This window comes from Pinus tabuliformis, chromosome 7, assembly GCF_031772625.1.
Source record: "Pinus tabuliformis cultivar Carrire ecotype Pingquan chromosome 7, CPIR1, whole genome shotgun sequence".
Classification (NCBI taxonomy): Eukaryota; Viridiplantae; Streptophyta; class Pinopsida; order Pinales; family Pinaceae; genus Pinus; species Pinus tabuliformis.
This window is the reverse complement of record NC_142293.1, coordinates 1,692,624,927-1,692,637,220: the sequence shown is the minus strand read 5'-3', so window position 1 is coordinate 1,692,637,220 and position 12,294 is coordinate 1,692,624,927.

Below are 12,294 nucleotides of genomic sequence, written 5' to 3'. Positions count from 1 at the left end.
AATAATTTAATAAAATAATGTGACCTTTGGGATAGCGGTTGCATTTGTATGATTAAATAATAGATTAATAATTTAATAAAATATTTTGACGGTTGCATCTCTACTATATATATATTAGTCTTCTATTTCAGTTATCTATTTATGTCCCCATGATGAATCACAGTAAGTGGTCAATGAGTGGTTTGAAACCCATGGACCCGTGGACTTGTAAATCTATATGTGATTTGATCAAGAAGATTTTTTTATAAAATTATAAATCAAGTGGTTAATAAGTGGTTCGAAACCCATAGACCCATCGACTTGTAAACCTATGTGTGATTTGATCAGGAAGATTTTTTATATAAATTATAATTCATAGACCTGCATTCTGAAATATTACTTATTATATTTTTTTATAATTCAAGGTGAAAATTATATGATTAAAAGTTTGAAACATTATATTTTTTTATATTTTGAGGGTGAAAATTATATAATTAAAAATTTGAAACAAATATGATAATATATATGGTGGTAGCACTATCATTAGTATAGATAAAAGCTTTCACATTAAGGAGTAGTTTGAATTTTAGTAGTTGAGAGGTGCAATTTTGTTAGCGGTAGTTTGAATTTTAGTAGTTAAGAGGTGCAATTTTGTTAGCCGAAGGTATTTAGAAGGTAGTTGAGAGGTGTAGAGTAATAATGGTATTGATTTATCTAATTAGTATCATGAAGTAATTGTGGTTGTTACTTTTAATGTATGGAGAACTAATCTTGTTATTTTTGTCTATTTAAATAAATAAATTGATCAAGAGAAGAGTTCAAGGAGCTAGCATATTAATTAGCTTCAAGAATCCAAATTCATGTATTTTATTTGAAAAATTATGTTTTCATATATGTTCCATGTGTTTTATCTTATAAAGAAATTGAACATAGCTTAAACGAGTTAATTGAAAATCAATTAGATGGATAATTAGACTAGTTAAATGAAAATTTGGTGACATCTCTACAAGATTTTAATAGCTTTAAATCTTAGTTTCTAGCAAATTTTGATAGCAACCTTTGCCATCTTAGCTTGTGTGTGTGTTTTATGCACACTAAAGATTTATGAAAAGTAGAGGTTGATGTTACGGTATAAGTTGCTTAGTTGATGTGATTGCATTCTCCCTCTTTTTTGTGGAGACATCATTGATGGCTTCATTAATGGTTTCAATATCATGCCTTGTGAAACTCTAGTTTGTATTTGTAACCCATATGATGCATTACACTTTATCACTATCGCATGTACAAAATAGGCAAATGGGAATGCAAAAGTGAATTGGTGGATGGATATGTAGATTGAGGAAAGTGGTATGGATCTATGGCCAATTAATGCCATTTACATAAGAAGTGTGTTACGATTATGGTATTATGTTCTTAATGTTGTGTTTTATCTTGTGTGCATATGTTGTTTATGGTTATGTGTGCTTATCCATGTTTATATTACTATTCTTGTATGTTATATGTTGCATATCATGGTGATATGCATTATGCATTCATGACAAGGTATAATTATGGTACTAGGGTATCTTAGTGAAGGAATTATACTTGGTAGGGTGACCAAGATGTGAATTTGAGGTATAAGAGCAGAGCATATGATTATATGAGCATTTAGGAAGGTTGCAATTACATAACTAATGGTATAATAGTTGTTAATTTTTTAAAATGTTAGTTAGATTGAAAGAATTTTGAAATGTATAGTGTGCACCGAGTTGGAATTGAAGTAATGTGGCTTATATATGAATTTGAGCATACTACAAAAGAATTAAAGTTCCATGAATATTAGAGGAACAAACACATTTTAGTCTCCTATTATATGAAATTAGACATTTTTCCATAGATGTCTATGACTAAATTGATGTCTTTGATTATTATTTTTAATTCCTTATTACACCATGTGTGTATTATGTGCAAAAAATAAATATGTGTCAAAAACTAGGCATAAAAAATCACACGTATCTACAAAATCATGCACAATCACACACAAGTACAAGTATCTTGAAAGACCTTCTAATTATTTTTTACAATTTCATACAAGTATCCTGAAAGACCTTCTAATTCTTTTTTATAATTTCTAGCTAGGTCTAGGACCCATCCAACACCTCAAAATATCTTTTTATTATGAGACACAACACTTGTCTTATACAAAATTTCAGCGCTACAATTTGACTTTTGTTTATTACATCCCTCATAACCATGGGAACAATCATTATGCTTTTAATGGAACTAAATGAAACTAAATGCAAGACTGCATCATATGCAATTATAAGAGAATTCACAATGTCTTTTATTTACAAAATATAGTCTTCCATAAACTAGCATATACCAAATTAAATGCATGCATATGGCAAAGTAATTTGAAACCATTCCATCAAAGTTTCACATATCCAAGTAATTTTAAACCATTCCAACAAAGTTTATATGTACAATACCGAAATTTTTCCTCCTTATAATTACACTTTGTTTTGTATCAAACCCAAAACATCCCTTTTTTTTATTTTATCAAAAATATTTGATAACCATAACTACCTTTAAAGACCATGGAGGATTTTTTAAATACTAAGTCACACATTACTATTGTTGTTATATGCACACATGGACAAGAATTAGTTCACATGCCTAGTCATGCAAGTGTGTCTAGCTGAGAAATTTTACAAGAATTAGCAGAGATAGTTAGGTAAGAGTTTCAATGATAACACTATGAGGTTCTATGCAATATAGGTGTTATTGGTGTTGGAGTATTTACGCATGATAGGAATCATATACATGTCAATGCTTAGATCAATCACTCATATTAGGGCATTTTGATATATATGAAATTACAAACCAATGAAATGGATGTGATCTAGTACAAGCTAATGTTCAAAGAGCACAAGGTTTCAAGTTGGAATGGTTGATGGATCCACTAATTTTCAAAGACTATCCAATGTGACAAATGCAAGCTTCAATGTATTGGTAGCACGTAAAAGGACCTTCATAGCTATATATTATAAAGATAGAGGTATTCTATATATGGGCATTTTATGTTTGGCCAAAGAAATTTAGTGATTTAAGTGAATGAAATGACTATGCCCATTGTGAAGTGATTTGGAAAGACTTCCACATGAGAATCAACAAATCTTTATGTAGGGAAACCATTTTGAAACTCGAGGTCTAGAGCAATCCCACAAACTTTACATCACTTGGAAATTTGAAAGTGACCTCTACTCCTTAATTTTGATAGTGTTCTCAAGAAAGTATATCAACTTGTGTGAATTACAATCTCCATCTACAACAACACAAACCTACAATTTTATAGATTTGAATAAATATGACATGCTCATATATCATATATCAATCTCATTGAATTTGTAGATGGGAAATTCCTCTTCACAATATTGCTATAATGCCATTGAATTGATTACATGGAAACTCTATGATTTAAGACATATTTCGCTAAGAGGTCATTTGGATAGGAAGAGGATGCAAGTGCAAGTGATCTCCCATCCAAATAGTATTATCATAAATAAAAATAGAACAAAAATACATAACAACTATAGAAATGTAAAGAATTTAGTAAAAGCCATAAAGAATTATACGACCTTGATGATTAGGAGTCATGTTCTAGTCCTCACATTCTATTCATTGAATCTCCCTTGGCATATGATTATATCTATCAATATTTTTGGCATATGCATTTATTTCCCCTTTATAATAATGGCTCATCTTATTTGGCATATTCATTATTAATTTAGGGATTTGAACTCTTTGTACATGAACAAAGTTATAGGGGACTATGTTTCCACAATTTTGTTCAGGGAGAGGGGGAGGGGTTGGCGGAGGGAGAGGGTGGGGTTTGTGACTAGAGAGGTTAGACTAAAGTTTTGTATATATTATTAAATTGATATTTGAATTTGTTGACAAAATGCCTCTTACATGAGCTTCAAGGGGGAAGTTGCATGGCACCTTCTGAACATTCATATATTAGCCATGTTTTTTGATGGTTTGAGGGGGGATTCCTCATTCTTTCTTACTCTTGTTTCTTGGAGAGGAGAAGATAGTTATAGGGCAAGCCAATGTTATTGGTTGTATGAGAAGATTGATCAGTTTCCAACAATATGATTAAGCCTAAGTGCATGGATGCATTGGCATGCTAACAAAACTATCCACAATAGTGAATCTCTAGAGCTTTTAGAATTGAGATTCCTTGAACAATAGCACTGGAGCCCTAGAGGGGAACGGAATAGCCTAAGGGACTGCATGCATATTATCCATCACATAGCGCATGGAATTAATAGATATACACAATTTAAGCAATTTCATGAAACAAAGTAAACACAAAACAAATCAATGTATAGAGAAAACTTATCTTTATCTTATGACCAAAACCCCCCTAAAAGTGGGTAACATTCTTATAACTTTTTTATCTTAGAGTTACCTATTATTTCCTTAATTTTGTTTTGAATCTATAAGGGATCCATGCCTATGAAGGATTTCATTCCTTATTGCATGCCACTTAATCATAACTGTGATATATGGACCTTTTCACAATGGAAGTACTCAAAGTAGGTAATCCAATGCCATGCTACCTTATTTATCCACAAATCTATAAAGAGACTTTGTGTTTGCATCCAAAATAAGTAGGAAATATGAAGCATTTATACCTTTTCCATTATATCCTTTGATAAGGTTCCATCCCCCATATGTTGGTGAGATGGCTAGGAATTTTCATGTCTTCTACACATGCATGAAACACACACACACAATAGATTAATGACCCATGTCTCACATAATCCGCATAATATAATTACACATATAATATAATATGTACCTCTTTGCCATAGAGCCCAATTTTTCCCTTTTCAAACAAAACCCTTCAACTTTTGTATGTATCTCTCTAGGAAGAACATCTAACAACTTGAGACCACCCCAACTAATTCAACCTCATAAAATAGGCGAAATAAAATATGGAATTGCAAGTCCGTGAAACTTATGGGTGGTCCCTTCTGAAACAAACAAAAAATCTTAGCCATCTCTCAATACCACTAGTGAAATGTTAGCCATGTGAATATTATTTGATGTAATACAACATACAAATACTAGTAATATAGATATGGCACATCATATGTCTTGGGGGAGTCATGGTTCACATAACCACGCATGAACAAAGGGTAAATAAACATTTGCAAACCTAATCATCAACATAAAACTAAGAGTGCATAATATATAACCTACACTACAAAAAGAGAAACATGTAATCAACATACATGCCCTTAGAAGGTTTTGTTGGCCATTTGATTTAAATCGCAACAAATGTCCTTCTATGGTGAATCAACATCATAGAGTCAAGCCATATAAAGAAGGAACCTACACACCCAATATGACATTCTTCACTAGGGATAGATCATCTTTCTTCAAAATCCATGGGACATCACCTTCTTTAAAAGACCAATAGGGATGAGCTTCTCCTCCTTCTTCTTTCAATGGCCAATGTTTAAAATTGAAAAATTAGCGTCTTTCATAACACCCATTGTGTCACATTTTTTCAATGATATGTGCCTCCATAAAAAAGATGAAACACTTATTAATATATGCATGGGATCGTGTAAGTGGGCAATATTAGGATGCTCTTGATATGGAAGATGATAAAATATAGATTTCCTCTTCATCAAAATGGTTATTTTCTCCTAGGAGTTGAAAAATTTAGGATCATTTAACATATTCTCCATTTGGATCAAATGATTCTACATTTTCCTTTTCTTTGTTTGTTTTGTATGCATTAAGCTAGTTTGTCAATGTCATTATTTTAGGTCTCCGAGTACTTCCTAGTTTACCACTAAAAGTAGACTCAAGCTCTTATATAAGGATGGTATTCGAGGAGAAATAACCTCAAGTACATCGTCTTTCATAGGTGGACAAATCATTTATCTTTTATACAATGTCCACAATGTTTACATAAATGATACCCTTTTGTTAGAAGATTTACAGTAGTATTGTAAATGGAACATGTTACTACCAAGGAAGATGATAAAAAAGAAGTCTACCAAATAATGTTACAAATATAAACAAATCAATTTTCATGGTTACCAAAGCAAGCTCCTAGTCTAGGATAATCATCTATGATGTACACATGTATATGCCACACAACGTAAAAGACATCTGCATTGTGAAGGGCCTTGATAGATTGTATACGTGTATCTCTTCCCATATTTTTTCCATTTCATCAATCAATGGTTAGAGATAGATATTCATTCTCTTCACCTGTCTTGGACCAAGAGATATAAGAGCCAACATAAGATGTACATTCTTCACAAACAATCATGGGGGATATTGTTATTGATCACTACCATTGTCCAAATAGAACAATTTGTGTTTTAGAGAGGATGTGGGGTTCACTCTATCCATGGTTATGCTCAATAAAAAGCTCCGTACCTCATCCTTGAATTTATTGAACCATGTATCCTCTACATGATCATGACTATCAAATCCATTGGCATGCACATAACTCCTAGCTCAATTTTGTGGAAACATGCCACTCTTGCAACATAATTGATTCTTTGCAATGAAAGATTATTTCAATCCTTGGGATCATAGGTATTCGCCTAAATATCTTATGAGGACTATGTGCCTTGCACTTTTTTGTTGTCGATACTTTTCATGCCCACATTATGGACATATAAAACTCTTTGTTCATGTAATCACCTTTGTATATATTAAATTCAATGGGACAAGCAAGATATAATATGTACTCGACACCCAAACTTTTTAACAAATTATTTATTCTTTGTAGCTACCATGGAGGACATTATCACTTGGAATTTCCTTATCGTTGAATAACCTACAATTAGTTGGAAATATAGATGTACATTGTCATCAAGGACATGTTTCATTGCTAATTATGTGACAAGATTTATTAAAATATAGGGCACTTAATGGTCAACTAACTCAATGGTTCCAACAAATGTGTGTTTGGCATACCATACATTGTTTTCAAGTTGTATGGTAATATTATTATCCATGCTTGGGTAAACCAAGGCTGGTATTTAAAGAAAAGTGTGGTGGAAAAATATCTCAAACTTCCAAAGAAGCCATTGACAATATAAGCAACATCCCCAAGCTCATCATGCTAGAAAGAATTTAATAACGTTACCTCCATGGCATAGGTATCCTATAAGAAATCATCGATATGAACCTTTGTATCACTATCATCATCCCCAACATGTGAAGAATTGATGTTGTTGTAGACATTATGAATTGTAGATTCAATATGTCGTGGAAATTGAATGGATGGTTGATTCAACTATGCTTGGTATGATTCTTTTCTAAGATGTGTTTTTTCAACAACCTTTTCTCAAGTTGACATCACTGCAATGATAGATGGTAGACATGTTCTCATTTTCTAAATCTTGATTGTAAAATTATTGAATATTAAATCAATGATATTAGTAAACACAATGCACTTGGTATGTTCAACATTAGAACAAACAATCATTATAAGCATGAATCTTTTTTTTTTCCCAATAAGCATGCAACCATTCACTTTATAAAACAAATGTTGAATTATATGATAAATTTACAATGAATCCATTGAAAATCCAATTACATAGTGACATCTAATGGTAGTCCCAATGCATACTACTTGTAGTTGGTGGTCTACAAAAATTATAGTTTATTAACAACTTATTGCCATGAGACAAATTATGTATTGCTTACACAACAATAAATACATGTCTTCCTTTTCATGAAGAACTATTTATGATTGGAGTGTTCCTCAATGAACAATTTGTATTGAACAATGAGCACCTACAACTATGACTATTTATGAATCTTGCAATCTTTCAATGAGTGTATGGATGGCAATTGATATATTGCAGGATCTTCCTATTAAAGCTTCTTGTAAATAACGATTATGCACATAATATACAAAAAAATGTTATGTTAGTGTTTAAAAATATTCAAATAATCAAACTTATTGTAAATAGGAACACAAAATGACATCAATATTATTGATTGTTTGGGAGATGTTCTTGCTTTATTTGGTCACCCTTGGCCAATATGCTTCACTTTATTGACAGTCATTCTATCATCCATCCATCTACTTCATATATTTTTAAGCTCTTAAGTATATACATATGACTTTCTCTACTACTAATAAGGTTCTTTCAAGCAACTCATATTACCTCTAAATTGACCCAAAAAAATAATAAATTTGCTAATGAGGATCATGAAGGCTATACACTTGTATGACCTTTATTTCCATCCTCGTCTTTTGTTTTTTTTTATTAACTACAACACTTGAATTTCATTAATATAGCAAAACTAGACAAAAAACTTGGCATTCCATACATCAACAAATAGGGGAACTGAGCAGTAAAACAACTCCATAAGATGGTAAGATACAAAAGCCTGAGGCTCATCTGATAAACACTCAAGAAGACAACAGACTACATATTTCCAAATTGATAGAAATTTCCATTGTCTCCATAAACTAGACACCACAAAGGAATGAACCAACAATTTAAGTAACCACAAGTCCAAGCCCCACCTGCCATTAGCACTATAATCCGACGGTTGTCAACATGTTCAAATACTTGTCTAGGGCACCAAAGAGACCAATACCAATACCCAAATTGTCACAACAAATTTCATGAATAGCATGGACATGGTAGTGAAAATATGAAACCGTGGGCATACATAATAATGAAAATATTGAGCATCTCAATCTTACAGATAGTCGTGAGAGACCACAAGCCCATCTCGTGTTCGTCAAAGCCATGATTGAACAGAAGAACCAGCACGAAAGATACCATAAATTCATAGAAAGATAAATCAATTTTTTCCATGGCAGTGCAATCCCAAAATAGGCACCAATAACCTTCACAATGAGCATATGATCCAAAATAAGGTGAAACTGCCATAATGAAGCCATACTTGGAAGTGGATTACCAAAGTAGAAGCAAAAAGAAGAAGACCAATGAATGCTAGTTATGGTCAAAAGAAATTATCGTCAAATCCTAGGCACTATCCACTTATGAGTTGGTGAAATCACCAAATCAGTAACCCTGACCAATTGTGAATCCACATTATCTAAACAAAACCATCTTATATTAAAAGAAAAAACACTAATTAATTAAAATATTCATATATTCTACAAATTTTAAAACATCTACTTTAAAATTTTATAACTCTCTTAATTAAATAAATTGTTTTTTTAATGTAATCCACGCAAAAACATCCAAAAATTTGAAAAAGTTACAATTTCAACCCATTAAACTAACTCTCAAAACTGAATAAATCATATTAGTATTGTTTACATTTAACATGCGAACATCTCTCTTACATCTCTCTTCTTTCTTGTGGCCAAAGCATCCTCCAATGTGTTGACTATTTTTTTTAGTTTTTTATTATTTAGAATTGGTTAGTTGTTAATTTATGTTATTGATTTCCATTTTTAATTTTTTTTAAAAACAGTAATGTCACGATGTAAAACTCCTTCCGCGTCCTCGAGTTCAGAGAAATTAGAAATTTAACCAGATGAATTAAAAAAGACCTCCTTGAACAGCCACACGCTCACCCTGAAACTATAACATGTTAATTCCCTTTCTCTGATAAGGGCATGCATTGTATAACCTGAGATACAAAACCATGTCTACTACAAATTTGCTCTTGTTCATATGTTTATCATACAGAGCTTAATTAAAACGGCCAACAAAGAGCGGTAATCTTCAAATGCAGAATGCCAACCGTCGATCTCCATTCTCCATTAACATGCGGCAAATACTGAAATGACTACATGCCATTAGGAGGGTACTGCAACGATGAACGATGGCAGGCAAGATAACTGAGCCCCGACGATTGATGGAAGAATCTAATAATAGGCTCTGAAAGTAAATGAACCCCTTACACCCTTTAATAACATCCAAACCAGTAGCAATTTTGTCACCCCTGCCCATCTCCCACTTTAAGTTACTGCAAAGATGGTACTTGGCCTGCATCATACTTTGCCAAATGAATGAAGCCTCCTGCTACTCTGGCGGCACCCACACTAATTCAAGACTCAGAGAGAGTGGTGGTTTAGGTATTTAATACTAAGGCTTCTTTTGTATGCAAATGACCTTTATTTTGATTGCTAAATTGGTTCTTGGTTTGCAAGAGCACTTACTATCCCTTGAGCATTTTTGTAGAAGTGTGGGGATGCAAGTCAATATCAGCAAAATGAAAGTAGTGGCCTTCTCTAAGAAAAGAAAACATAACGAGCATAAGTTCTACTTTGAAGGCAACATTCTGGATGAAGTTGCAAGTTACAAATACCTCGGAATTGACTTCAACAAAAATCTACGCTGGAATGGTTGTAGAAAGAAAAGAACTTTGGGGGGTTGGAAAGCATTTTATGCCTTTCAAAATAGGTATAGAGAGGCAGAGTTATGGGACTGGAAAACCACTCAAACTCTTTTTGGGCTTCTGGTGATTCTGGTGATTCTCTATGGTTGTGAACATTGGGCTAGCAATACCTCCGACATGCAATGGAGACAAATTGAGAAAATTCAGAAACGTTTTATTACAAACAAATTTAAGATTAAAAGTGCAGTTCCTTATGATATCTTGTTAAGTGAATATTGAGCTAGCAATACCTCCAACATGCAATGGAGACAAATTGAGAAAATTCAAAAACATTTTGTTACAAACAAATTTAAGATTAAAAGTGCAGTTCCTTATGATATCTTGTTAAGTGAAACAGGGATTGCTTCTATTGAAGCAATTTTGCTATGGTGCAAGTCATAAGGTATTTAAAAAAAATTGAGCAAATGGAAGAGGGTAGATGGTCTAAGGTTGTCTTTAATGATAGATTGTGCAAAAGCAAAAAAAAAAATGGATGCAGCAAAATAACAAATGGTTTAGTAAATGGGGTATTTGCTTGAACTTGTGTCCCATAAACAGCAAAGAGATAAAAACTTTTGTTATGGAAAAGTTCCACAAACGTACTTGGGATAAGGAGCAAGGCCAAAGGAAGTGTGGGAGGAAAGGGTATGTATTTTTTGTTCTTTCGGAAAAGTGGAAACATAATAACATTTCATTTTAGAATGTGAGGCCTTCGAAGACAACAGGGAAAGTTATGCAAATATGTTGGCAGCTAGTTCTTGGGATAATCTATTTAGCGAGGGGTTTGTCGAGAATCTGAGAGTATTTATTTTGAAGCTTCATAGAAAAAGGTCGAATACATCAAGTAGATGAAGAAGCAATCTGCCCCATAGGCTATCTTTAGCCTCGTGGACGTTAAAAAAAAATAATTTCTTTCTTTCTTTTTTTCTAATCGCCTGTTGCCATAATCAAACAACCCTAAAAGCTATGGAAAGGTTTTTAACAAGTAATGCTAGGTTGAAATTTTCAATCTCTCTGATTCCCAAACCTCCTTCCTCCTCATTTTTGGCAACTGCAGCAAGGCGTACCAGGTGAAAGAAAGGTGAAATTTCTTGGGCCGACCAACACCTTTACAAAGGAAGGTTGCAATAATAACATTAATTCTTTTGATGACTGGTTTGGACAATTTGAAAAGTTGCATCCAATAGACCGAGATCCCTTGAAGAACTAATCAACCTCCCTCCCAAACGTAAGCCACTTACTTTCCCATAGGGCCAACTTCTAGTTGAATTTTTTTATTATCAAGTCCCAATGCACACATAGCTGGTTGGGTTCAAGAGGAAACCCAAATACCTAAACCCTGCAAAGATCACTGTCAATTTTACCCCAAACAAACTAGCAATCTCTTTTTCTGTTTCCCCATCTAATCTATCAAAGATTAGCTCTGATTTCTCCTTGTTCATGATCAGACCAGACACAGCCCCAAAGTTTGTGAGAACAAGATGGAAAGCCCTCCATTCATCGGTTGAAGCTGCCCCTGCAAACAACACGTCATCGTCGAACATTAGATGGGAAATGCTGACTTCTCTGGAAATCCTGCAACCAGTGATTAACCCTCTAGATTTGGCCGCACTGATCCCTTTGCTCAGGCCATCAATGACCAAGATGAATAGCAATGGAGATAGTGTACAACTCTGACGAAGCCCCCTGAACATTTTGAAGAAGTCAGTCAGAAGCCCATTGATAAGAATGGCCAGATTTGCAGATTTCAGACATGCCATTATCCAGTCAATGCGCCCACGAGCAAAGCCGACTTTGTGTAAAATCAATCTAAGGAACTCCCAATCAACTCTGTCATAAGCCTTGATAAAATCGATTTGCATTAAGCATGCTTCCAACTTACGAGTTTTAATGGAGCGTAAACACTCTTGTGTCACTGCC